At 40.1% G+C, this 24,977-nt stretch overlaps 1 pseudogene; it reads left to right on the forward strand.

Annotated features, from left to right (window-relative positions):
* LOC129050305 (putative HERC2-like protein 3) overlaps positions 1-17,053 on the forward strand; it is a 50,081-nt pseudogene extending 33,028 nt beyond the window's left edge.
* The last annotated feature ends 7,924 nt before the right edge of the window (positions 17,054-24,977 follow it).

A 24,977-nucleotide genomic window follows, 5' to 3' on the forward strand; every position in this document is an offset into this window, starting at 1 on the left:
TAGCAGCATGTTTTATAATCCTTTGGGTATATACCTAGTAATGGGATGGCTGGGACAAATGGTATTTCTAGCTCTAGATCCCTGAGGAGTCGCCACACTGACTTCCACAGTGGTTGAACTAGTTTACAGTCCCACCAACAGTGTAAAAGTGTTCCTGTTTCTCCACATCCTTTCTAGCACCTGTTGTTTCCTGACTTTTTAATGATTGCCATTCTAACTGGTGTGAGATGGTATCTCATTGTGGTTTTGATTTGCATTTCTCTGATGACCAGTGATGATGAGCATTTTTTCATGTGTCTTTTGGCTGCATAAATGTCTTCTTTTAAGAAGTGTCTGTTCATATCCTTTGCCCACTTGTTGATGGGGTTGTTTGTTTTTTTCTTGTAAATTTGTTTGAGTTCATTGTAGATTCTGGGTATTAGCCCTTTTTCAGATGAGTAGATTGCAAAAATTTTCTCCCATTCTGTAGGTTGCCTGTTCACTCTGATGGTAGTTTCTTTTGCTGTGCAGAAGCTCTTTAGTTTAATTAGATCCCATTTGTCAATTTTGGCTTTTGTTGCCATTGCTTTTGGTGTTTTAGACATGAAGTCCTTGCCCATGCCTATGTCCTGAATGGTATTGCCTAGGTTTTATTCTAGGGTTTTTATGGTTTTAGGTCTAACATTTAAGTCTTTAATTAATCTTGAATTAATTTTTGTATAAGGTGTAAGGAAGGGATCCAGTTTCAGCTTTCTACATTTGGTTAGCCAGTTTTCCCAGCACCATTTATTAAATAGGGAATCATTTCCCCATTTCTTGTTTTTGTCAGGTTTCTCAAAGATCAGATAGTTGTAGATATGTGGCATTATTTCTGAGGGCTCTGTTCTGTTCCCTTGGTCTATACCTCTGTTTTGGTATCAGTACCATGCTGTTTTGGTTACTGTAGTCTTGTAGTATAGTTTGAAGTCAGGTAGCGTGATGCCTCCAGCTTGATTCTTTTTGGCTTAGGATTGACTTGGCAATGCAGGCTCTTTTTTGGTTCCATATGAACTTGAAAGTAGTTTTTTCCAATTCTGTGAAGAAAGTCATTGGTAGCTTGATGGGGATGGCATTGAATCTATAAATTACCTTGGGCAGTGTGGCCATTTTCACGATATTGATTCTTCCTACCCGTGAGCAAGGAATGTTCTTCCATTTATTTGTATCTTTTATTTCATTGAGCAATGGTTTGTAGTTCTCCTTGAAGAGGTCCTTCATGTCCCTTGTAAGTTGGATTCCTAGGTATTTTATTCTCTTTGAAGCAACTGTGAATGGGAGTTCACTCATGATTTGGCTCTCTGTTTGTCTGTTTTGTCTGTTATTGGTGTATAAGAATGCTTGTGATTTTTGCACATTGATTTTGTATCCTGAGACTTTGCTGAAGTTGCCTATCAGCTTAAGGAGATTCTGGGCTGAGACAATGGGGTTTTCTAGATATACAGTCATGTCATCTGCAAACAGGCACAATTTGACTTCCTCTTTTCCTAATTGAATACCCTTTATTTCCTTCTCCTGCCTGATTGCCCTGGCCAGAACTTCCAACACTATGTTGAATAGGAGTGGTGAGAGAGGGCATCCCTGTCTTGTGCCAATTTTCAAAGGGAATGCTCCCAGTTTTTGCCCATTCAGTATGATATTGGCTGTGGGTTTGTCATAGATAGCTATTATTTTGAGATACGTCCCATCAATACCTAATTTATTGAGAGATTTTAGCATGAAGGGTTATTGAGTTTTGTCAGTAGGCCTTTCCTGCATCTATTGAGATAATCATGTGGTTTTTGTCTTTGGTTCTGTTTATATGCTGGATTACGTTTATTGATTTGCATATGTTGAACCAGCCTTGCATCCCTGGGATGAAGCCCACTTGATCATGGTGGATAAGCTTTTTGATGTGTTGCTGGATTCGGTTTGCCAGTATTTTATTGAGGATTTTTGCATCGATGTTCATCAGGGATATTGGTCTAAAATTATCTTTTTTTGTTGTGTCTCTGCCAGGCTTTGGTATGAAGATGATGCTGGCCTCATAAAATGAGTTAGGGAGGATTCCCTCTTTTTCTATTGATTGGAATAGTTTCAGAAGGAATGGCCCCAGCTCCTCTTTGTACCTCTGGTAGAATTCGGCTGTGAATCCATCTGGTCCTGGACTTTTTTTGGTTGGTAAGCTATTAACTATTGCCTCAATTTCAGAGCCTGTTATTGGTCTATTCAGAGATTCAACTTCTTCCTGGTTTAGTCTTGGAAGGGTGTATATGTCCAGGAATTTATCCATTTCTTCTAGATTTTCTAGTTTATTTGCATAGAGGTGTTTATAGTATTCTCTGATGGTAGTTTGTATTTCTGTGGGATCGGTGGTGATATTCCCTTTATCATTTTCTATTGCATCTATTTGATTCTTCTCTCTTTTCTTCTTTATTAGTCTTGCTAGTGGTCTATGAATTTTGTTGATGTTTTTAAAAAACCAGCTCCTGGCTTCACTGATTTTTTGAAGGATTTTTTGTGTCTGTATTTCCTTCAGTTCTGCTCTGATCTTAGTTATTTCTTGCCTTCTGCTAGCTTTTGAATGTGTTTGCTCTTGCTTCTCTAGTTCTTTTAATTGTGATGTTAGGGTGTCAATTTTAGATCTTTCCTGCTTTCTCTTGTGGGCATTTAGTGCTATAAACTTCCCTCTACACACTGCTTTGAATGTGCAGAATGGACATCCACACCAAAACCCCATCTGGACGTCACCATCATCAAAGACCAAAGGTAGATAAAACCACAAAGATGGGGGAAAAGCAGAGCAGAAAACCTGGAAACTCTAAAATCAGAGTGCCTCTCCTCCTCCAAAGGGACGCAGCTCCTCACCAGCAATAGAACAAAGCTGGACAGAGAATGATTTTGATGAGTTGAGAGAAGCAGGGTTCAGATGATCAAACTAGTCTGAGCTAAAGGAGGAAGTTGAACCCACAGCAAAGAAGTTAAAAACCTCAAAAAAAAAAATTAGACGAATGGCTAACTAGAATAACCAATGCAGATACGTCCTTAAAGGACCTGATGGAGCTGAAAACCATGGCACGAGAACTACGTGATGAATGCACAAGCCTCAGTAGCCGATTCGATCAACTGGAAGAAAGGGTATCAGTGATGGAAGATCAAATGAATGAAATGAAGCAAGAAGAGAAGTTTAGAGAAAAAGGAATAAAAAGAAACGAACAAAGAAATATGGGACTATGTGAAAAGACCAAATCTATGTCTGATTGGTGTACCTGAAAGTGATGGGGAGAATGGAACCAAGTTGGAAAACACTCTGCAGGATATTATCCAGGAGAACTTCCCCAATCTAGCAAGGCACTCCAACATTCAGATTTAGGAAATACAGAGAATGCCACAAAGATACTCCTCGAGAAGAGCAACTCCAAGACACATAATTGTCAGATTCACCAAAGTTGAAATGAAGGAAAAAATGTTAAGGGCAGCCAGAGACAAATGTCAGCTTACCCACAAAGGGAAGCCCATCAGACTAACAGCGGATCTCTTGGCAGAAGCTCTACAAGCCAGAAGAGGATGGGGGCCAATATTCAACAATCTTAAAGAAAAGAATTTTCAACCCAGAATTTCATATCCAGCCAAACTAAGCTTCATAAGTGAAGGAGAAATAAAACACTTTACAGACAAGCAAATGCTGAGAGATTTTGTCACCACCAGGCCTGCCCTAAAAGAGCTCCTGAAGGAAGCACTAAACATGGAAAGGAACAGTCGGTACCAGCCACTGCAAAAACATGCCAAATTGTAAAGACCATCGAGGCTAGGAAGAAACTGCATCAACTAATGAGCAAAATAACCAGCTAACATCATAATGACAGGATCAAATTCACACATAACAATATTAACCATAAATGTAAATGGGCTAAATGCTCCAATTAAAAGACACAGACTGGCAAATTGGATAAAGACTCAAGACCCATCAGTGTGCTGTATTCAGGAAACCGAGCTCACGTGCAGAGACACATATAGGCTCAAAATAAAGGGATTGAGGAAGATCTACCAAGCAAATGGAAAACAAAAAAAGGCAGGGGTTGCAATCCTAGTCTCTGATAAAACAGACTTTAAACCAACAAAGATCAAAAGAGACAAAGAAGGCCATTACATAATGGTAAAGGGATCAATTCAACAAGAAGAGCTAACTATCCTAAATATATATGCATCCAATACAGGAGCACCCAGATGCATAAAGCAAGTCCTTAGAGACGTACAAAGAGACTTAGACTCCCACACAATAATAATGGGAGACTTTAACACCCCACTGTCAACATTAGACAGATTAACAAGACAAAGTTAACAAGGATATCCAGGAACTGAACTCAGCTCTGCACCAAGCGGACCTAATAGACATCTACAGAACTCTCCACCCCAAATCAACAGAATATACATTCTTTTCAGCACCACACCACACCTATTCCAAAATTGACCACACAGTTGGAAGTAAAGCACTCCTCAGCAAATGTAAAAGAACAGAAATTATAACCAACTGTCTCTCAGACCACAGTGCAATCGAACTAGAACTCAGGATTAAGAAACTCACTCAAAACTGCTCAACTACATGGAAACCGAACAACCTACTCCTGAATGACTACTGGGTACATAACGAAATGAAGGCGGAAATAATGATGTTCTTTGAAACCCATGAGAACAAAGACACAACATACCAGAATCTCTGGGACACATTCAAAGCAGTGTGTAGAAGGATATTTTTATGAATACAAACATGAACCACCCAATAAGGTAAATTCCACAATTTCCTGCATCCAATAAAAAATTACCAAGCTTGCAAGGGGGGAGCAGGAAAATACAACTTACACGAGGAGAAAAATCTTCAGTTGCAACTGACTCAGAAATGGTATCAGTGGTAGAATTACTAGACAAGAACTTTATTAAAATAGTTATTTTAACCATATGCCGTATCTTCAAGAAGCTAGAAGAGAATTTGAATGTGTTAGGTAAAGCCTAGAAGATATTTAAATGCCCAAATCAAAGTTCTAAAGATGAAAAATACATTGGGATTAATGGCAGATTAGACATTGCAGGAAAAAAAGATCAGTGAACTTGAAGACATAATGAAAGAAACTGTCCAGAATGAAACAGAAAGAAGACTGTACAAATGAACAGAACATCAGAGAGGTGAGCTGTAGGACAACCTCAGATGTCCTAATATATGCATAATCGGAGCCACCAAAGGAGGGGAACCTGGGGGGTTTTGAAGAAATAATGGCTAAAAAATTTCCAAATTTGTTGAAAACAATAAATCCACGATTCAAGATGTTTAAAAAACCCTAAGCAAAAGAAACATGAAGAAAACTATACTAAGGTGAATGGATCAAGACCAGAGATAAAGAGAAAAATATTTTAAAAGCAGATGGGGTGAGGGCGAGGGTGAGGGCGGGGGCGGGGGCGGGGGCGGGGGCGAGGGCGAGGGTGGGGGCGAGGGCAGGGGTGGGGGTACTAAACATGTTCCATACAGGAAGAAAGATAAGCATAGATACAGATGTCTTTTAGGAATCAATGCAAGCTAGAAGACAGTGGATTTTCTATAAGGAAAAATTATTGTCGACATATTTTTTTTTTACCCAGCAGAAATATTTTTTCAAGAATGAAATTGAAATAGAGTTGTTTAGATAAACTGAAAGAACTCATTACCACGGACCTGCACAACCAAAACCTTAAAAGAATATCTTTAAATAGAAGGAAAATTATACCAGATGGAATCATCAGTCTATCAAAGGCATGAAGAAACATTAATGTCGTGACGTTTTTCCTAGATCTTTGAAAGAGATAATTGAATATTTCAAGGACATAATACAAATAAATTAAGGTGTTTAAAACCTACACAGAAGTTAATTGTAACACAAAGACTCGGGGAGGAAGTGGAAGTAGACTTGTGAAGTTCTTATACAGGTGTAGCATATGACTTCAGAATAGACTGTGATAAGTTAGAGATGTAATCTACACACCCCCAAAACAATCACTAAAATAACCCAAGAGTTTTATCTGATGAACCAACAAAAGTTGAAGTGAAGTCATAAAACATAATCAGTTCATCCAGAAGAAAAGCAAGAGGAAAATGAAAACAAAGAACAAATAAATAGCAAGATACAGATTTAAACGTAACACACACACACACACACACACATTTTTTAGAGCTGGGGTCTTCTTTTGTCACCCTGGCTGGAGTGCAGTGGCGTGATCATGACTCACTGCAGCCTCAAATTCATGAAAACTGGTAATTCCAGGTCTAAGAAGCTCAGTGAGCCTTATGCAGAAGAAGCAAAGTAAAATCACACCAAGGTACATCATAATCAGACTGCCAAAAAAAAAATGTAAACTTTCAGGAGAAATAGGATGAAATAAGAAAGAATGCATTGTCGCAGTGTTTTTATATTCAAACACATTTCTAAACAACAAAAGGACCTTAGAATTACAAATGATGGCAAAACTCAGTAAATGTAAATTAATGATTTGTACATTCTATCATTACTAATACTATAAGTAAACACCAAAAAAGCACATAAGGTTTGAAATAAGAACTGTCCCTCACTTCCAACAACAAAAAATCATGAATATCTGTAAGATGTTACAGTGCTTTTCCTTTCCAATCACACTGCGTGTGAGTAAAATCTGCTCATGTGGTAGGAAGACTATAATACCTAATACCATCACTACCACCACCACACACAAATCCCTCAGAGAGAAAATGACTGAAGCTCCCCCAGAGATCATTGAAAAATTCAGAGTGAAGCAAAGAAAAATGTAAAACATTATAGCAACTCAAGTACATATATAATATCAATCCTTTTATTTAAATTATGGAACATTTCAAAGATAAAGTAGGGTGATTTTTTAAAATCCATTTCACGTTATCAAATCTTAATATTTGAACTTGTAAGCCCAAATTCTTTTTAAGAAACAATGAATTAGACACAGCTGAAGCCTCTGTTCTAGCTCTCTCCAATCCCACGGCCCTCCCTCTAGCCTCAGAAGCAATCATGCTCTGGCTCTGGTGGGTTACCACCACAGATATTTTTTACTACATAATCATGTATCCATAAGAAATATAAAGATTTATATTTTTAAACAATTGTATTTTACTTATCCAGACAAAAAGTGTATCTTTAGACCACTAAACAAAATAATTTACAGTATTAATAATATCTATATCCACATGCTAATGAATATAAGAAAACAATACATATATGGTGACAACTCTTTTTTTTTTGGTGATGGAGTCTTGCTCTGTCACCCAGGCTGGAGTGTAGTGGTGCAATCTGAGCTCACTGCAACCTCCGCCTCCCAGGTTCAAGTGATTATCCTGCCTCAGTCTACCAAGTAGCTGGGATTACAGGTGTGCACCACCACACCCAGCTAATTTTTGTATTTTTAGTAGAAGTGAGGTTTCACCATGTTGGCCAGGTTGGTCTCAAACTCCTGACCTCAGGTGATCCACCCACCTCAGCCTCCCAAAGTGCTAGGATTACAGGCGTGAGCCATCGCACCCAGCTGATAACTCTTTTTTTAAAAAAAACATTGAAACAACATAAATATGGAAATGAACTACTCACGTATGTTACTATATTGTGCATATCCTTCTGCAGCTTTTTTTCAAAGTTTTCTTTATGAGATTTACCTATGTTAATTCTTTTCAATCTAGTATGTTCATTTTTAATTGCTGTATAATATTCCACCACATGGATGTGAGTTTAATTATCCAGTCTCTTGTTGGTTAACTTACATTCTGCATCGTCTTATGTTACTGCATATGTGTGATAACTGTGATAAAGTTTTTCCAAATTTCTTTGTACACATGTATTTTTTGGCTGAGGTATGTGCGTCTTCAACTTCAATAGAGAGTATAAAATTGCACTCCACTTTACCTAGCTGAGTTTCCACTGGCCCATATCTCTGCCAGCAATTCTGTCAGACTTACATTTTCACCAATCTGAAGATGATAGAACATTCATTTTAACTTTCATTTATCCACTAGTTTCTATTCAATTATCTTTTCCCGTGTTTACTGACCGTTCCAATTTCTTCCTCTGTAAAGTAACTCTTCACATCCTATGCCCATTTTGTCTTAAGTTTTCCTTTTCATTACTAGGCTATTTTTCATATCCTGGATACTAATCATTAAGAAAAGTTTCCCTACAACAAGATCACAAAGACAGTTAGGTAAATTTTCTTTTAAATTTTTTGCAAGATTTCCTTTTCATATTTTAGTCTAATAATGTCAGAAAAGAAGGCCTAACACTCAAATGTCAGTTAAAAACTAGCTGAGTAAAAATGTGGTACGGCTGGGCGTGGTGGCTCACGCCTGTAATCCCAGCACTTTGGGAGGCCGAGGCAGGTGGATCACAAGGTCAGGAGATGGAGACCATCCTGGCTAACATGGTGAAACCCCGTCTCTACTAAAAATACAAAAAATTAGCTGGGCGTGGTGGCGGGCGCCTGTAGTCCCAGCTACTCAGGAGGCTGAGGCAGGAGAATGGTGTGAACCTGGGGGTGGAGCTTGCAGTGAGCCGAGATCGCGCCACTGCACTCCAGCCTGGGAGACAGAGCAAGATTCCGTCTCAAAAAAAAAAAAAAAAAAAAAAAAAGTGGTACATCCACACTACAAAGTACTAATTTAAAAAAAGATGAAGAATATTTCTATAAACAGATACGAAGTGATCTCTGAGATAAGTGTAAAAAGGTGCAAAATGGGCCGGTGCAGTGGCTCACACCTGTAATTCCCAACACTTTGAAAACACTTTGGGAGGCTGAGGCAGGTGGATCGCCTGAGCCCAAGAGCTCAGCCTGGGCAGCATGGCAAAACCCAGTCACTACCAAAAATACAAAAAAAATAGCTGGGTGTGGTGGCACACACCTGTGGTTCCAGCTACCCTGGAGGCTGAGGTGGGAAGACAGCTTGAGTCTACGAGGCAGAGGTTTCAGTGAGCCAAGATCACACCACTGTACTCCAGCCTCAGTGACAGAGTGAGACCCCACCCCAGGTCAAAAAATAAATAAAGTGCACAATGGTGTATGCTGTCTTTTGTCTAAGGGAGGGAGAAAATATTCCTGCCTCAGCCTCCCGAGTGGCTGGGATTGCAGGCGTGAGCAACCATGCCTGGCTAATTGTGTGTGTGTATGTATATATGTGTATATGTATATATACATATATATATATTTTTTTTTTTTTTTTGGTGGAGATGGGGTTTCTCCATGTTCATCGGGCTGGTCTCAAACTCTCGACCTCAGGTTATCCACACACCTCGGCCTCTCAGGGTGCTAGGATGGGAACAAGAATTAAAATAAATTTAAAAATGTGTAAGCAAAAACTCAGTTATATGTAAAAAAAAAAAACAACCCAATTCCTCCTTAGAAAGGGAAAGAGCTGGAGTCCTTTAAAAAAAACGACCTGTTTTTCTATGGCTAGTGAGCCTTATCTCTCCTCCCTTCCCAGGCATTATAAAAACCCTAATTCCCTAGCTGTGCAACTGCAGGGTCACTAAACAAATAAACTCAAGTCACAAAACATATTTTTCCTAAAAAAGGAAAAAATAATATAATGCATGATTCAGTTAAACAACTATCTTTGTTTCTCGCTTCTATAATATGCTTCCCCCTGCACAGATCTACCCCCTCCCCACAAAAGGCTTAAAAGATAACTCTTTGTTCAGAACTCAGTGCTTTAAATGTTAATCCGACTGGGCCGATGCACCTAAATAATTAATAACCTCCTAAACCCCATCAGTCTCTCTAATTCCTTAAAAATCCCACTACAGGATTGCAGGCGTGAGCCACCGTGCCCGGCCTGATTTATTAATCAGAAAGGAACAGATTGGCCTAGTGTGGTGGCTCACACTTGTGATCCAGGACTTTGTACCGCTGAGCATGGCGGATCACTTGAGCCTAGGAGTTCTAGACCGGCCTGGGCAACATGGTGAAACCCAGTTTCTTTTTTTTTTTGAGACAGAGTTTCGCTCTTGTTGCCCAGGCTGGAGTGCAGTGGTGCAGTCTGGACTCCCCACAACCTGTCTTCTGGGTTTGGGTGGTTCTTCTGCCTCAGCCTCCTGAGTGGCTGGGATTGCAGGCATGAGCCACCATGCCCAGCTGATTTTTTTTTTTTTTTTTTTTTTTTTTTTTTTTTTGGTACAGACGGGCTTTCTCCCTGTTGTTCAGGCTGGTCTCAAACTCCCGAACTCAGGTTATCCACCTGCCTTGACCTCTGGAGGTGCTGGAATTGCAGGCATGAGCCAGCGTGCATGGCCCAATTTATTTCATTTATTTTTTTGTTTTGAGATGGAGTCTCACTCTGTCACCCAGGCTGGAGTGCAGTGGCACTGTCTTGGCTCACTGCAACCTCTGCCTCCCAGGTTCAAGCAATTCTCCTGCCTCAGCCTCCTGGGTAGCTGGGATTACAGGTGTCCACCGCCACACCCGGCCAATTTTTTTGTATTTTTATTAGAGATGGTGTTTCATCATATTGGCCAGGCTGGTCTCCAACTCCTGACCTCAGGTGAGCCACCCACCTCAGCCTCCCAAAGTGCTGGGATTACAGGCGTGATCGGCCTGGCGTGGTGGCTCCACTTTTGATCCCAGGACTTTGGACGGCCGAGCGTGGAGAGTCGCTTGAGCCTAGAAGTTCCAGACCAAACCTGGGCAACATGGTGAAACCTGGTCTCTTTTTTTTTTTTTTTTTTGAGACGGAGTTTTGCTCTTGTTGCCCAGGCTGGAGTGCAGTGGCATGGTTTCGGCTCGCCACGGCCTCTACCTCCCAGGTTTGGATGTTTCTCCTGCCTCAGCTTCCCAAGTGGCTGGGATTGCAGGCATGAGCCACCATGCCCGGCTCATTTTGTAATTTTTTTTTTTTTTTTTTTTTGTGCAGACGGGGTTTCTCCATGTTTGTCGAGCTGGTCTCAAACTCCCGGCCTCAGGTAATCTGCCCGCCTCGGCATCCCCGGGTGCTGGGATTGCAGGTGTGAGCCACCATGCCAGGCCTGATTTATTAATCAGAAAGGAATAGATTGGCCTGGCGTGGTGGCTGACGCTTGTGATCACAGGACTTTGGATGGCCTAGCCCAGCGGATTGCTTGGGCCCTAGGAGTTCCAGACCGGCCTGGGCAAAATGGTGAAACCCAGTGTTTTGTTTTTTCTTTTTTTTTTTTTTTTTTTTTTTTTTTGAGGCAGAATTTCGCTCTTGCTGCCCAGGCTGGAGTGCAGTGATGAGGTCTCGGCTCCCCGAGGCCTCCGCCTCCTGGGTTTGGGTGGTTCTCCTGCCTCAGCCTACCAGGTGGCTGAGATTGCAGGCATGAGTCACAATGCCGGGCGAATTTTGTAATTTTTTTTGTGGGGGGCGAGGAGGTTTCTCCCTGTTGGTCAGGCTGGTCTCAAACTCCCGACCTCAGGTTATCCGCCCGCCTTGGCTTCCGGGGCTGCTGGGATTGCAGGCGTGAGCCAGCGCGCAAAGCCCAATTTCTTAATCAGAAAAGAATAGATCGGCCTGGCGTGGTGGCTCACACTTGTGATCCCAGGACTTTGGACGGCCAAGCGCGGCGGATCGCTTGAGCCTAGGAGTTCCAGACGGGCCTGGGCAACATGGTGAAACCCGGTCTCTTTTTTTTTTTTTTTTTTTTTTTTTTTTTGAGGCGGAGTTTTGCTCTTGTTGCCAGGCTGAAGTGCAGCGGCTTGGTCTGGGCTCCCCCAGTGTCCGCCTCCGGGTTTGGGTGGTTCTCCTGCCTCAGGCTCCTGAGTGGCTGGGATTGCAGGCATGGGCCACCATGCCCGGCTAATTTTTAATTTTTTTTTGGGGGGGGTCGGTTACAGATGGGGTTTCTTCCTGTTGGTTAGGCCGGTCTCAAACTCCTGACCTCAGGTTATCCGCCCATCTCGGCCTCCCGGGGTGCTCAGATTGCAGGCGTCAGCCACCGCGCCCGGCCCACTTTATTAATCAGAAAGGAATAGATAGTCCTGGCATGGTGGCTTACGCTTCTGATTCCAGAAATTTGGATGGCCAAGCGCGGCAGATCGCTGGAGCTAGGAGTTTCAGACCAGCCTGGGCAACATGGTGAAACCCGCTCAATTTTTTTTTTTTTTTTTTTTTTTTTTTTGAGGCGGAGTTTCGCTCTTGTTGCCGGGCTGGAGTGCGGTGGCGCAGCCTCGGCTCCCCGCGGCCTCCGCCTCCGGGTTTGGGTGGTTCTGCCTCAGCCTCCTGAGTGGCCAGGATTGCAGGCCTAAGCCACCAAGCCCGGCTCATTTTGAATTTTTTTTTTGGGGGGAGGGTACAGACGGGGTTTCTCCCTGTTGGTTAGGCTGGTCTCAAACCCCGGACCTCAGTTTATCTGTCCGCCTTGGCCTCCCGGGGTGCTGGGATTGCAGGCGTCAGCCACCGCACCAGGCCCAATTTATTAATCAGAAAGGAATAGATGGGCCTGGCGTGGTGGCTCACGCTTGTGAGCCCAAGAATTTGGACGGCCAAGCGCAGCAGATCGCTTGAGCCTAGGAGTTCCAGGCCGGCCTGGGCAACATGGTGAAACCCGGCCACTTTTTTTTTTTTGTTCTTGAGGCCGAGATTCGCTCTTGTTGCCCAGGCTGGAGTGCAGTGGCGAGGTCTCGGCTCCCCGAGGCCTCCGCCTCCCGCGTTTGGATGGTTCTCCTGCCTCAGCCTCCCGAGTGGCTGGGATTACAGGCATGAGCCACCATGCCCGGCTCATTTTGTATTTTTTTTTTTTCGGTGGAGATGGGGTTTCTCCATTTTCGTCAGGCTGGTCTCAAACTCCCGACCTCGGGTTATCTGCCCGCCTAGGCCTCTGGGGGTGCTGGGATTTCATGGATGAGCCAGCTCGCAAGGACCAATTTATCAATCAGAAAGGAATAGATCGGCCTCGCGTGGTGGCTCACGCTTGTGATCCCAGGACTTTGGACGGCCCAGCGCGGGGAATCGCTTGAGCCTAGGAGTTCCAGGCTGGCCGGGGCAACATGGTGAAACCAGGTCTTTTTTTTTTTTTTTTTTTTTTTTGAGGCGGAGTTTCGCCCTTGTTGCCTGGCTGGAGTGCAATGGTGCGGTCTCGGCTCCCTGTGGCCTCCACCTCCGGGTTTGGGTGGTTCTCCTACCTCAGCCTCCTGAGTGGCTGGGATTACAGGCATGAGCCACCATGCCCAGCTCATTTTGTATTTTTGTTTTTTGTTGTTGTTGTTACTGTTTTGGTGTGGACGGGGTTTCTCCATGTTTGTCGGGCTGGTCTCAAACTCCCGACCTCAGGTGATCCGCCCGCCTCGGCCTCCCAGGTGCTGGGATTGCAGGCGTGAGCCACCGCGCCCGGCCCAATTTATTAATCAGAAAGGAATAGATCGGCCTGGTGTGGTGGCTTACGCTTGTGATCCCAGAACTTTGGACGGCTCAGTGTGGCAGATTGCTTGAGTCTAGGAGTTCCAGACCGGCTCGGGCAACATGGTGGAACCCGGTCTTTTTTTTTTTTTTTTTTTCTTTCTTTTTTTTTTTTTGGAGGTGGAGTTTCGCTCTTGTTGCCCAGGCTGGAGGGCAGTGACTGGTCTCGGCTCCCCACAGCCTCCGCCTCCAGGTTTGGGTGGTTCTCCTGCCTCAGCCTCCCGAATGGCTGGGATTGAAGGCATGATCCACCATGCCTGACTAATTTTGTATTTGTTTTGTTTTGTTTTTGGTACAGATGGGGTTTCTCCCTGTTGGTTAGGCTGGTCTGAAACTCTCGACCTCAGGTGATCCGCCCGCCTCGGCCTCCCGGAGTGCTGGGATTGCAGGTGTGAGCCACCGCGACCAGCCCACTTTATTAATCAGAAAGGAATAGATCGACCTGGAGTGGTGGCTCACGCTTGTGATCCCAGGACTTTGGATGGCTGAGCGTGGAGGATCTCATGAGCCTAGGAGTTCCAGACTGTCCTGGGCAACATCGTGAAACCCGGTCACTTTTTTTTTTTGGAGGCGGAGTTTCGCTCTTGTTGCCCAGGCTGGAGTGCAGTGGTGCGGCCTCGGCTCCCCACGGCCTCCATCTCCAGGATTTGGGTGGTTCTCCTGCCTCAGCCTAGGAAGTGGCTGAGATTGCAGGCATGAGCCACCATGCCCGGCTAATTTTGTAATTTTTTTTTTTGGTACAGACAGGGTTTCTCCCTGTTGGTCAGGCTGCTCAAAAACTCCCGACCTTAGGTTATGCTGCAGCCTTGAATTCCTGGGCTCAAGCAATCCTCCTATCTCCACCTCTTGAATAGCTAGGACTACAGGTTCGTGCTACCACACCCAGCTAATTTATTTTTATTTTTTGTAGAGGTTGGGGCTTGCTGTGTTGCCCAGGCTAGTCTCAAACTCCTGGCCTCAAGCAGTCCTCCTATCTCAGTCTTCCAAAGCACTGGAATTATAGGTGTGAGCCACCGCACCCCAGCTGCCAAATATGTTAATAATCACATCAAACATAAATGATTCAAACAGCCCAGTTAAAAGTCAGAAGTTGTTAGAATGGATATGAGAGCAAGATCAAACCATACGCTGCCTTCAGGGGTCCTACTTTAAATACAAACAAATAAATAGGCTAAAAGCAAAAGGACAGGGAGGTACATACCATGCTAATGTGCATCAAAAGAAAGCTGGAATGCCTGTGTTAATGTCATACAAAGTAGAATTCATAGCAAACAATACTGACAGGGACTAAAAGAATAGTATCCAGACAATGCAGGTGATAGTTCATCAAGACGACATAATGTCTTAAACCTTTGCACCCTTCATAATAGATCTTCCAGATACATGAAACTAAAATAAAACTTCATGGAGAAATAGACAAATCCACAGTTGTAACTAGAGATTTGAATACCCCTCCTTCAATAATTGATAGAACAACTACGTTTAAAAAATTGATATAAGATTTGAACAACTGTATCAACTAACTTGACCTAATTGACATTTTTTAGAACACTGGACAGATTTTACATTCTTTTCAAGTGCATGAGGAATACCTACCAATATAGATCATGATTTGGACCATAAAACAAATCTTACGCATCAGAAGGATTCAAATTTTGTAAAATATATTCTCTGTCCACAGGGAAATTAAATTAGAAATTAATAACAGATCCCTAGAAAATCCCCAGTATGTGGAAAGTAAAACATTTCCAAATACAATGGATCAAAGAATGAATCAGAAATAAATTACAAATAATTTTGAAGAGTGAAAAAGAAAACTGTGTACCAAAATGTGTGGGATCCGGCAAAGGCAGACCTTAGAAGGAAAATTATGGCATGAAATGCCTATTTTAAAAAAGAAAAATGGTCTCAGAACTATGACCTTAGTGTCCATCTTAGAAAACAATAAGAAGGACAGATACAAACCAAAGTAAACAGAAGAAACGGAGGGAGTAAGAAAAGAGTAGAGGAGAATCCATAACATAGAAAACGGAAAAACAATAGAGAAAAAGCAAAGGAAATAAAAACCGGTTCTTTGAGAAGATCAATATAATTGTTAAAATCTCTATCTAGACTGGTCAAGAAAAAAAAGATTACAAATTATAAAAATATTAGGCATAGAGGAGTTTTTGTCACCCCAGAGTATACAGATATTAGAAAATAAGTATAATGAACAACTTAATGCTGACAAATTTGACTTTTTAGATGAAATGGACAAGTTCCTCAAAGGACATACTCTTAGCGATGTGTCTAAGAAATTGAATTTCCTGGAAACCAATCTCCAGGACCAGATCTGGTGATTTCTAACAGACATGTAGCTAACAGATAATACCAATTCTACACAAACTTTTTCAGAAAATTGGAGGAGGGAATTCCCATTTTTTTGAGGATAGCTTTACTGATAGCAAAGACTGTCTCAAGAAAAAAAAAGATTTTTAATATATATATTCAAGAATATGTGAAACAGTATTTTTTCAAGTTTCCATTGAAAAATTTAAAAATAGATGATATGAAACCTCAATATATTTTTTAAAATAAAAACCACACAGGTCACATTACCTACTCAAAGTTTAATTACATTAGAAATTAAGACAAAGTTGAAACAGGACAACCAGCACCCATAGTATCACCCTCCTCAGAGTATTTAAAAATAGATTCCTTTAAAACTATTTCTTTTTTTACAGGAATAAAATCTAATCAATTATTAGAAAGATAATCTCAAACTGAACTCAAAAGAAGACGCAAATCGTCTTCAAAGTCAGTAAGGGTGCTATAAATGCTTCTTGTACTTTGAAACTCTCTGACTTTCCATTCTACTCTCAGTTGTAGAAAACTCCCTGATTGTTCAGTTTTTGTGTGATTAGATTAGGTTTACCCAGATACTCTCCCTGTCTTAAGGCTGACGGATTATTAGCCTTAGTGACATCTGCAAGACTCCTTTGCCGTGTGAAGTATCAGCAGAGTAACAGGAGGAAATGAAGGTCATAGGGGCTTAGAATTCTTCCTGCTACAACTTCTATTCACTTATTTTGAGTCCTCAGAGTTTAATGAGCTCCTACTATGTTCTAGGTCCTTGCAATAGGAGTACAGCAGTGAACAAGACAAACATGGTTCTGGTCCTTGGAGTAGAAAGTAAATGCTGAAAATTTAATAAATGGGTGGGTAGATAGATAGATGTATGAAGGTCTAAATGCACACTCAGAAAACAGCAGGAGAAGACTGAGACTCAATATTATTGAATATGTTTTCAAGGCCCATGTATCGTCTTGAATGAAAATGTTGCTCAATTTCTGATGAGACTAATTCATCAATATCTGTTATCATTGACTGATGACCTCACATAATAAAAGATCTTGACTTGAGTGTATGTTAATAATCAACATAATGGGTAATGTATCAAGAGAGTATATGGAAAGTAATAAAAAGATATAAATTAAAATCTTGAAAATTTTTGTGCTAAAAATGTTAAAATATTTTATGTTAAAAATTTATATGTTTATTTCAATTTTTAGATGCTTCATCTGTTACAGGCCATCATGATTTAAATTTAAAAAATGAGAAACATTTTGTTTAGAGAATAAAATATAAAGTGTTAATAAACTGATTTTTCTATTTATTATTTCTGCGAACTTTTGTCCACCACAACCTATTTTAAAAAGTTACTATAGGCTGGTTGCAGTGGCTCACGCCTGTAAACCCAGCACTCTGGGAGGCCAAGGCAGGTAGATCACTTGAGGTCAGGAGTTCCAGACCAGCCTGGCCAGCATGGCAAAACCCCGTCTCTACTACACACACAAAAATTAGCCCAGTGTGGTGGCGGGCACCTGTGATCCCAGCTACTGGAGAGACTGAGGCAGGAGAATTGCTTGAACCCAGGAGGCAGAGGTTGCAGTGAGCTGAGATCATGCCACTACACTCCAGCCTGGGCAACAAGATCCAAACTCCATCTCAAACAAACAAACAAACAAAAACAACCCACACAAACACAAAAAGTTACTATAATTGTATCTCTTTTGACTATAGCCTGGAAGAAATCCCTTTTTCCCCAACTTAAGGAAGTGGAGACTTTCTCTATCCAAGCTTTGAGTACACATATATATATAAAAAGAAATTTTCATTTTCTTGAAACTGACTTGATGAAAAGGCATATGGTGTTCCCAAAAAATGTCTGATGAGTGAGAATATTAAAATGACTAAACTCATGGGACATATTTAATTTAATATTTAAACTTTATAAATAAATAGTTAAGCATTGAACTCAAGAATTTCAAAATGGTACAGCAAAGCATACAAGCAAAATTAAAATGAATACTAATTACATATTAAAAGGCAATAAATTATAAACAAAAACAGTAACAATTTATAAACATACACAAGTTCATTCTTTAACAAATCACCCATAATACAGAAAAATACAGCAAATGTGATAAAGCAAAAACTGAGAAAATATAAAATTTAAAGTGAAAAAAAAAACATGCAGCAATTGTTTTAAAGACAAAAAATACTATCTTAGAAAATTAAATACGTTTCACTAAAATAAACAGGTACTGCTTAAATGAATCTTAATTTTAAAAATAGTAAATAGGTTGCATGTATCAATTTTTGCAAGAAAAGTAAAACGTTATTTTAAAAATTTTTATTAAAGTCCCTATAACCAGTGTTTTTAATAAGCATCTGTTTAAAAAATCTTGTAAAATGGACCCCAAACTACGAAATATGGATAAAGTTATAAAAAGTGGCTTCCTTTCAGTTCATTTTACAAAGCAAATGTAACTATTACCAACTCTTGATGAAGTGAATATAAAAAGAATAAAATTACTAAACAGTGTCTCTTATAAACATAGTTAAAATATTCTTAAAAGAAAAAGGAACTGAATTCCACACTTACTAAGAAATCACCCACCCCAGTGATTTGGCATACAAAGATTTAATACTAGGAAATATATATTAATATAAGGCAACACAACAATAAAGCTGTTTATTTATATTGTACATTTACTGCTACAGACTAAATGTTTATATCCCTCTCAAATTCGCATGTTGAAATGCTAACCGCCAATTGAGGGTTTTTGAAGGTGGGGCTTTTGGGAAGTAATTAAGTCGTGAGAGAGGAGCCCTCATTAATGGGTTTAGCACCCTTCTAAAGCAGCCCCCTGGAACTCCCTTGCTCCTTCCCCAACTGAGGTTATAGAGAAAGGGCAGCCTTCTTTGAACACAGGTTTCTCCCAGACACCAAACCGACTAGTACCTTGGTGAACTGTGGTATTCGGGTACAGCAGCCCAATTTCAGATATTTATTTAATGATATTTAACATGCGTGACTGATAAAATTTAACAAAGTAGTTATAGATATGTCCTTACCATGACTAAAAATAACTATCTTAAACTGATGCATACTTTTATTATCTAATCTAGTTCTAGCCAAAGGCATAAGATAAAAACACAAATAAGAAACCACCATGGCACACGTATACCTATATAACAAACCTGCATGTTCCACGCGTGTATCCCAGAACTGAAAATCATATGTAAAAAAAGAATTATTTATATAGAAAAAGCAAATGATAATATTTTTTCAAAAACTGATAATTATAGTAAGTTCTGTGTGACATGTGCCCGATATGTGTGATATGTGTCTGATGTGATATGTGTGATATGAAAAACATTAAGGGGGTATGTGCTTTTGAGGATTCACATGCCCATAAATCTTTGTTAGAATTAAAATATCACATTAAACCTCTCTTTCTTTTAATGTCCATGATTTCTTTTATATGTTTTAGTAAGTGACACAGAGGAAAATATTGAGCAGACACCATTTCTAAATGGGTAAACTGCCCTGAACTGCCACTTTACTCTCTTTTCTACAGCAGATGTGGAAGATTAGAGTTCAGGCAAACATGTCATGTAAGTTGTGAAGATTCCCTTTTTCCACTGGGACAGCAGTAGAACTGAAGGGAAATCAGATAACAGCTACCTCAGCAGTAGAGCCTCAATGATGATACTTTTACCTCAACAGTGGAAGCTGGTAGTTTCCAAAAATAGAGCTAAAAAGTGAATCAATTTTTAAAGCACATTGAAAGTCACATGCAAAAGTCATTATTACAGAAAAGCTATAAACCAATCACAGTAAATGAGTGAATTTAGAAATTAAATTTTAATATGAAAGGTTCATGTTGTCAAAACTGACTATATTAGTCCATCTCAATGCTATAAAGGAATACCTGAGACAGGGTAATTTATAAAGAAAAGAGGAGTATTTGGCTGATGGTTTGCAGGCTGTACAAACATGGCACCAGTATCTGCTCAGCTTCGGCTGAGGCCCAGGAAGCTGACAATCATGGCTTAAGGCAAAGGGGGAGCTGGCGTATTACATGGGGTGAGAGGGAGCAAGGGAGATGCCAGGCTCTTTTAAACAACAATATCTCTTGTGAATTCATAGAGCAAGAACTCACTCATTACCAGGAGGGCAGCACAAAACCATTCATGGGGGTCCACCCTTGGGAAACAAACACCTTGTACTAGGCCCACCTCCAACACTGGAGGTTGCATTTCAACATGAGATTTGGAGGGGACAAAACATCCAAACCATATCACTAACAGAAAGTTATTGTTTAAATTTCTGTATTCAGTCCCTTGGCCTTTTTGAGAAATGCCATTCATTTCAGCCATCAAGCAAATTATTATTTGAGACATTTACACCTCTTCATCGTTTAAAAGTTTCAGAAGCATGAATTTAAAAAGTATTCATTGTAAATTTAGGCTAGTCAAATTGATGTGGCATCTAAGTAGCACGGGGATAGGATGAGGAGACAAAGTCACGAGGGGAGGTAGGAAGAAACAGAGAAAAAGAGAAATAGGAAGAGAGAAAAAGAAATGAGGAGACAGTATAAGAAAAATAAAGAAGAAAGAGGAAAAGAAAAACGGTTTAAATCAGGGGCAAATGTCATCTGATGTTTTACCATTGGGCCATAGGGTATTTGAAGTTTCGGAAAATTCCTAAGTTATTAAAAAATGTGACTTTAGTGTAGTGAGGTTATAACTTGTAAGAAAACAAGAACTGATTTCTTTTAAGAAAGCCTGCTTGGCCGGGCCCTGTGGCTCATGCCTATAATCCCAGTACTTTGGGAGGCCGAGGCGGGTGGATCACGAGGTCCGGAGATCGAGACCATCCTGGCTAACACGGTGAACCCCATCTCTACTAAAAATACAAAAAATTAGCCGGGCGTGGTGGCGGGCACCTGTAGTCCCAGCTACTCGGGAGGCTGAGGCAGGAGAATGGCGTGAACCCTGGAGGTGGAGTTTGCAGTGAGCAGAAATCGTTCCACTGCACTCCAGCCTGGGGAACAAAGCAAGACTCCGTCTCAAAAAATAAAAAAATAAAAAAGAGAAACTTCTTAAAGATGCTGTTGTCTTTCTTATTCTTCCTTTAGCTCTTTTTCACCTCTCCACTGATACAGATTTTTATACCAAATAGCTGGCATTAGCTAAACCAATGTCTAGGAGAACTGATCCTCACGAAAGTCATAATTTATTATTTTTTTAATTCATAGTATTTACTTGTAAAAGAAATATATTTCTATTTAAGAGAAAGTAGAAAACAAAGGAGAACAGAAACAACTTTTTCTTTTTTATTTTTTTTTTTTTTCAGACAGAGTCTCGCTCTGTCGCCCAGGCTGGAGTGCAGTGGCGCGATCTGGGCTCGCTGCAAGCTCCGCCTCCCGGGTTCACGCCATTCTCCTGCCTCAGCCTCCGGAGTAGCTGGGACTAGAGGTGCCCGACCCCATGCCCAGCTAATTTTCTTGTATTTTTAGTAGAGATGGGGTTTCACCTTGTTAGCCAGGATGGTCTCGATCTCCTGACCTCGTGATCCGCCCGCCTCAGCCTCCCAAAGTGCTGGGATTACAGGCTTAAGCCACCGCGCCCGGCTGAAAAAACTGTTTAAAATTTGTTTGGGGATCTCCCATATTTGCCAAAGTAATCCCACAAAAACAATTAACATTTGACTTTGAAAATTAAGACAAAAAATACAATGATGAATATTTTCTTGTAAAAGCAAAGACAGTAAAAATATTCAGATTTAAAATAAGCCTGAGAAAAAGCATGATTTCCTTGAGCTTACCTAAGTAAACCTTAATTTACATGTGAATGTATCAATAACTAGCAAAAGTAAAAGTCATTATGAAATCCTCCAAATCTTTCAAAGTAAAGTACTATCTTACATTCAAGCATTGAGTTTGCCCATAACATTACTTAAGCTCAACCTTTTCCTCAATCTTCAAAACTCTGGCATGTAACTACACACAAATTTCAACAGGGGACAGAATCTCCTTTTATCATTAATTCTACCAAACATCAACTTCATAAGAATTAGAATCCAGTGTAATAAGAATGAACTAAATATAATCATTGATAGAAATTTATAGGTGTTCAGACATAACCTTTAGACATATTTGTCAGTGTACATGTAAACAATACTCAATAACTTCTTTAATAGACTTCCCCAGAGAAATAGAACCAATTGGATGTAGGTATATAACTCAGTTATATATTTCGTCAGCTTCCTTTTTATGTAATAGAAACTAACTACATCTAATGATGAATTTTTTTCATTCATTAATCTTTAAAAGGGGAGAGAGAAATCCAGGCTGGGTTTGTGCCATTTTTGTTCCCTCACAGTTATCTCCTTGCTGCATGATTTTTCCTCTCAGATATTAACCAGAAGGAGTGGTTAGCCTGACTATAGCTCTAGATGAGCAACACAGGCTCTGGATAATGAGGATGCATGGGCTTTAATCAGTCCCAGCAGAAGGTCTTGGCTTAGACAACTACATAGCTGATGGTGTCCCTATAGGGAAAAAAAACATATATATATATGATTTTGTAGTAGCAGGACAGATTCAGTTTCAGACATTTGTTCAACAAATGTTGGTGTTCAACATACATTAGTGTTTTGCACTAGGTACTATGTACTAAAAGTATAGTAAGGAATAAAAATATGTAGGGGAATAAACAAAAACAAAACAAAGAAACAGATAAAATTCCTATTACCCTTTAGGAAAAGCAACATAAAATAAAGTAACAGAATCTAGAAATAGAGAATAACAAGATAGAAGCCTTGTATATACCACCATTATCAACCTGTCAAAATAAGCATCGTCAGTAATGAGACAAACTGAAATCATGTACCAGCTGATAGGATGCAATGAAAAAAACACAGCATCAGTTCTGTGATATTCTTTCCAAAATGCATTGCCTGACTCTAGTCACAAGGAAACCTCAGAAAACCTAAAGGGAGCCATTCAAAAAAGAAGCAAGGGAAAAGGAAAAAGTAAGGGAAAGGGGAAAGGAGAAGGAAGGGGAGGGGGAAGGGAAGGGGAGAGGGAAGAGAAAAAAGAAGGGGAAAGCGAAGGAGAAAGGAAAGGAGAAAAGGAAGGAGAGGCAAAGCAAAGGAAAAAAAGAAAGAAAATATGGGCCAGAAATCTTGCTCAAGTTAGGTTTAAAGATCTATTCTTGATACAAGGACATTAAAAAGACATGACAATGAAAGGCAATGCATGATGCGGAACTTGATCCTTTTGCAATGAAACATTATTGGGACTATTGGTGAAATTTTCTTTTTTTTTTTGAGACGGAGTCTCCCTCTGTCCCCCAGGCGGTAGTGCAGTGGGGCGATCTGGGCTCACTGCAAGCTCCGCCTCCTGGGTTCATGCCATTTTCCTGCCTCAGCCTCCCGAGTAGCTGGGACTACAGGCACCCACCACTACACCCGGCTAATTTTTTTTTTTTTTTTTGTATTTTTAGTAGAGACGGTGTTTCACCGTGTTAGCCAGGATGGTCTTGATTGCCTGACCTCGTGATCCATCCCCCTCGGCCTCCCAAAGTGCTGGGATTACAGGTGTGAGCCACCGTGCCCGGCTGACTATTGGTGAAATTTTAATGGGGGCTTGAAAATCAGATGTAGCAATATATTAATATCAATTTTCTGGTTTTGTTAGTTGTACTGTGCATGTATTGTGTGTTTGTGGGGGGGGCACACACATATTACTGTAATCGATTTGTAATATATAGAATTATATATATGTATATACATATATAGACACAATTGTGTTTGTAGAAAATATATATGAAAACAGGGTTTTTCAACTTTGGCACTATCGCTTTTGACATTTGGGCCATATAACTCTTTGTTGTGGGCATTTCCTGTGAGTTGTAGGATGTTGAGCGACTTGGTTTGCCTTTAATAACTAAACGACAGTAGCATCTTCCTCACACCTTTCCCCAGGCGAACAACTAAAAATATCTTGAGATATTATCAGATGTTTCCTGGAGGGCAAATCTCCTCCTGGTTGAGAATCACTCTACTAAAGTATTTGGAGATGACAGAGCATCAGGTTCGTTTCTATATATTATTAAAGTATCTTTCAAAGTTGAAGGTAAAATTAAGACATTTTCAGAAAAATTAAATGGGCTAATTTGTCACCAGCAAATCTGTACTACAAAACATGCTATCAGAGTTTTTGGCCTGAAGGGAAATAACATCAAATCTAAACTTCAAATTAGAGGAAATGAAAAGCATAGAAATTATAAGTATGTAAGTAACAAGAAATGCTTTTTTTAATCTGTCAATTTCATTGAAGGAAACTGACTATTTAAATTGAAAAAGATATCATTTTATTGTGGGGTTTATGATGTGCATAAAAAAACTTACACTAAAAAAATCACAAAAGACAGAGGAATAAAGGAAATGTTACTGTCATCAGTTTTTGTTGTTGTTGTTGTTTTGGGTTTTTTAAATAGACTTTATTTTTAGGGCAGCTGTAAGTTCACAGCAAAATTGAAAGAAAGATACAAAGATTTCTCATACATCATCGTGTCCACACAGGCACAGCCTGACCCCTTGCTGTCATTCTCCTCTGGAGTGGCACATAACTTACCGCTGATGAACCTGCATTGGCACATCCTTATCACCAAGGTCCATAGTTTATATTAGGGTCCACGCTTGCTGTCATACATTCTATGAGTTTGGGCAGATTCATATACCATTATAGTATCATGCAGAATAGTTTTCTGCCCTAAAAGTGCAAATGAATAGGATAGGTGGAGCACAGATCACTTTTTATGAAAATGTTGCCTTGTTTTGATTTGACAAAGTGGACAACACTATCAATCACTGGAGAGAATGTAAAAATAGAAAAAGGATGTCATCAGTTTTTTACATTATATATGAAGTTGTAAAAAATTACCTCTAAGTAAAATTTAGATTAAGTATAAATTGATGATTATTGTAATACAAATAACTCAATACAAAAGCATTGCAACTAACTCATCTATGCAATTTAAAATGAATACTTAAAATACAATTAAACAAAAATATGAGAAGAGAAGAAAGAGATTGTACAGTTTTTAAAAGTGGCAACACGTTTCATTTAACATATTTATGAATTAAATTATCCAATTACAAGGTAGAGATTGTCATATTAGACAAAAGAACAAGACCCAACTAATGTTGTCTACCAGAGACATA

The sequence above is a fragment of the Pongo abelii genome, chromosome 16, assembly GCF_028885655.2.
Source record: "Pongo abelii isolate AG06213 chromosome 16, NHGRI_mPonAbe1-v2.0_pri, whole genome shotgun sequence".
NCBI classification, from domain to species: Eukaryota; Metazoa; Chordata; class Mammalia; order Primates; family Hominidae; genus Pongo; species Pongo abelii.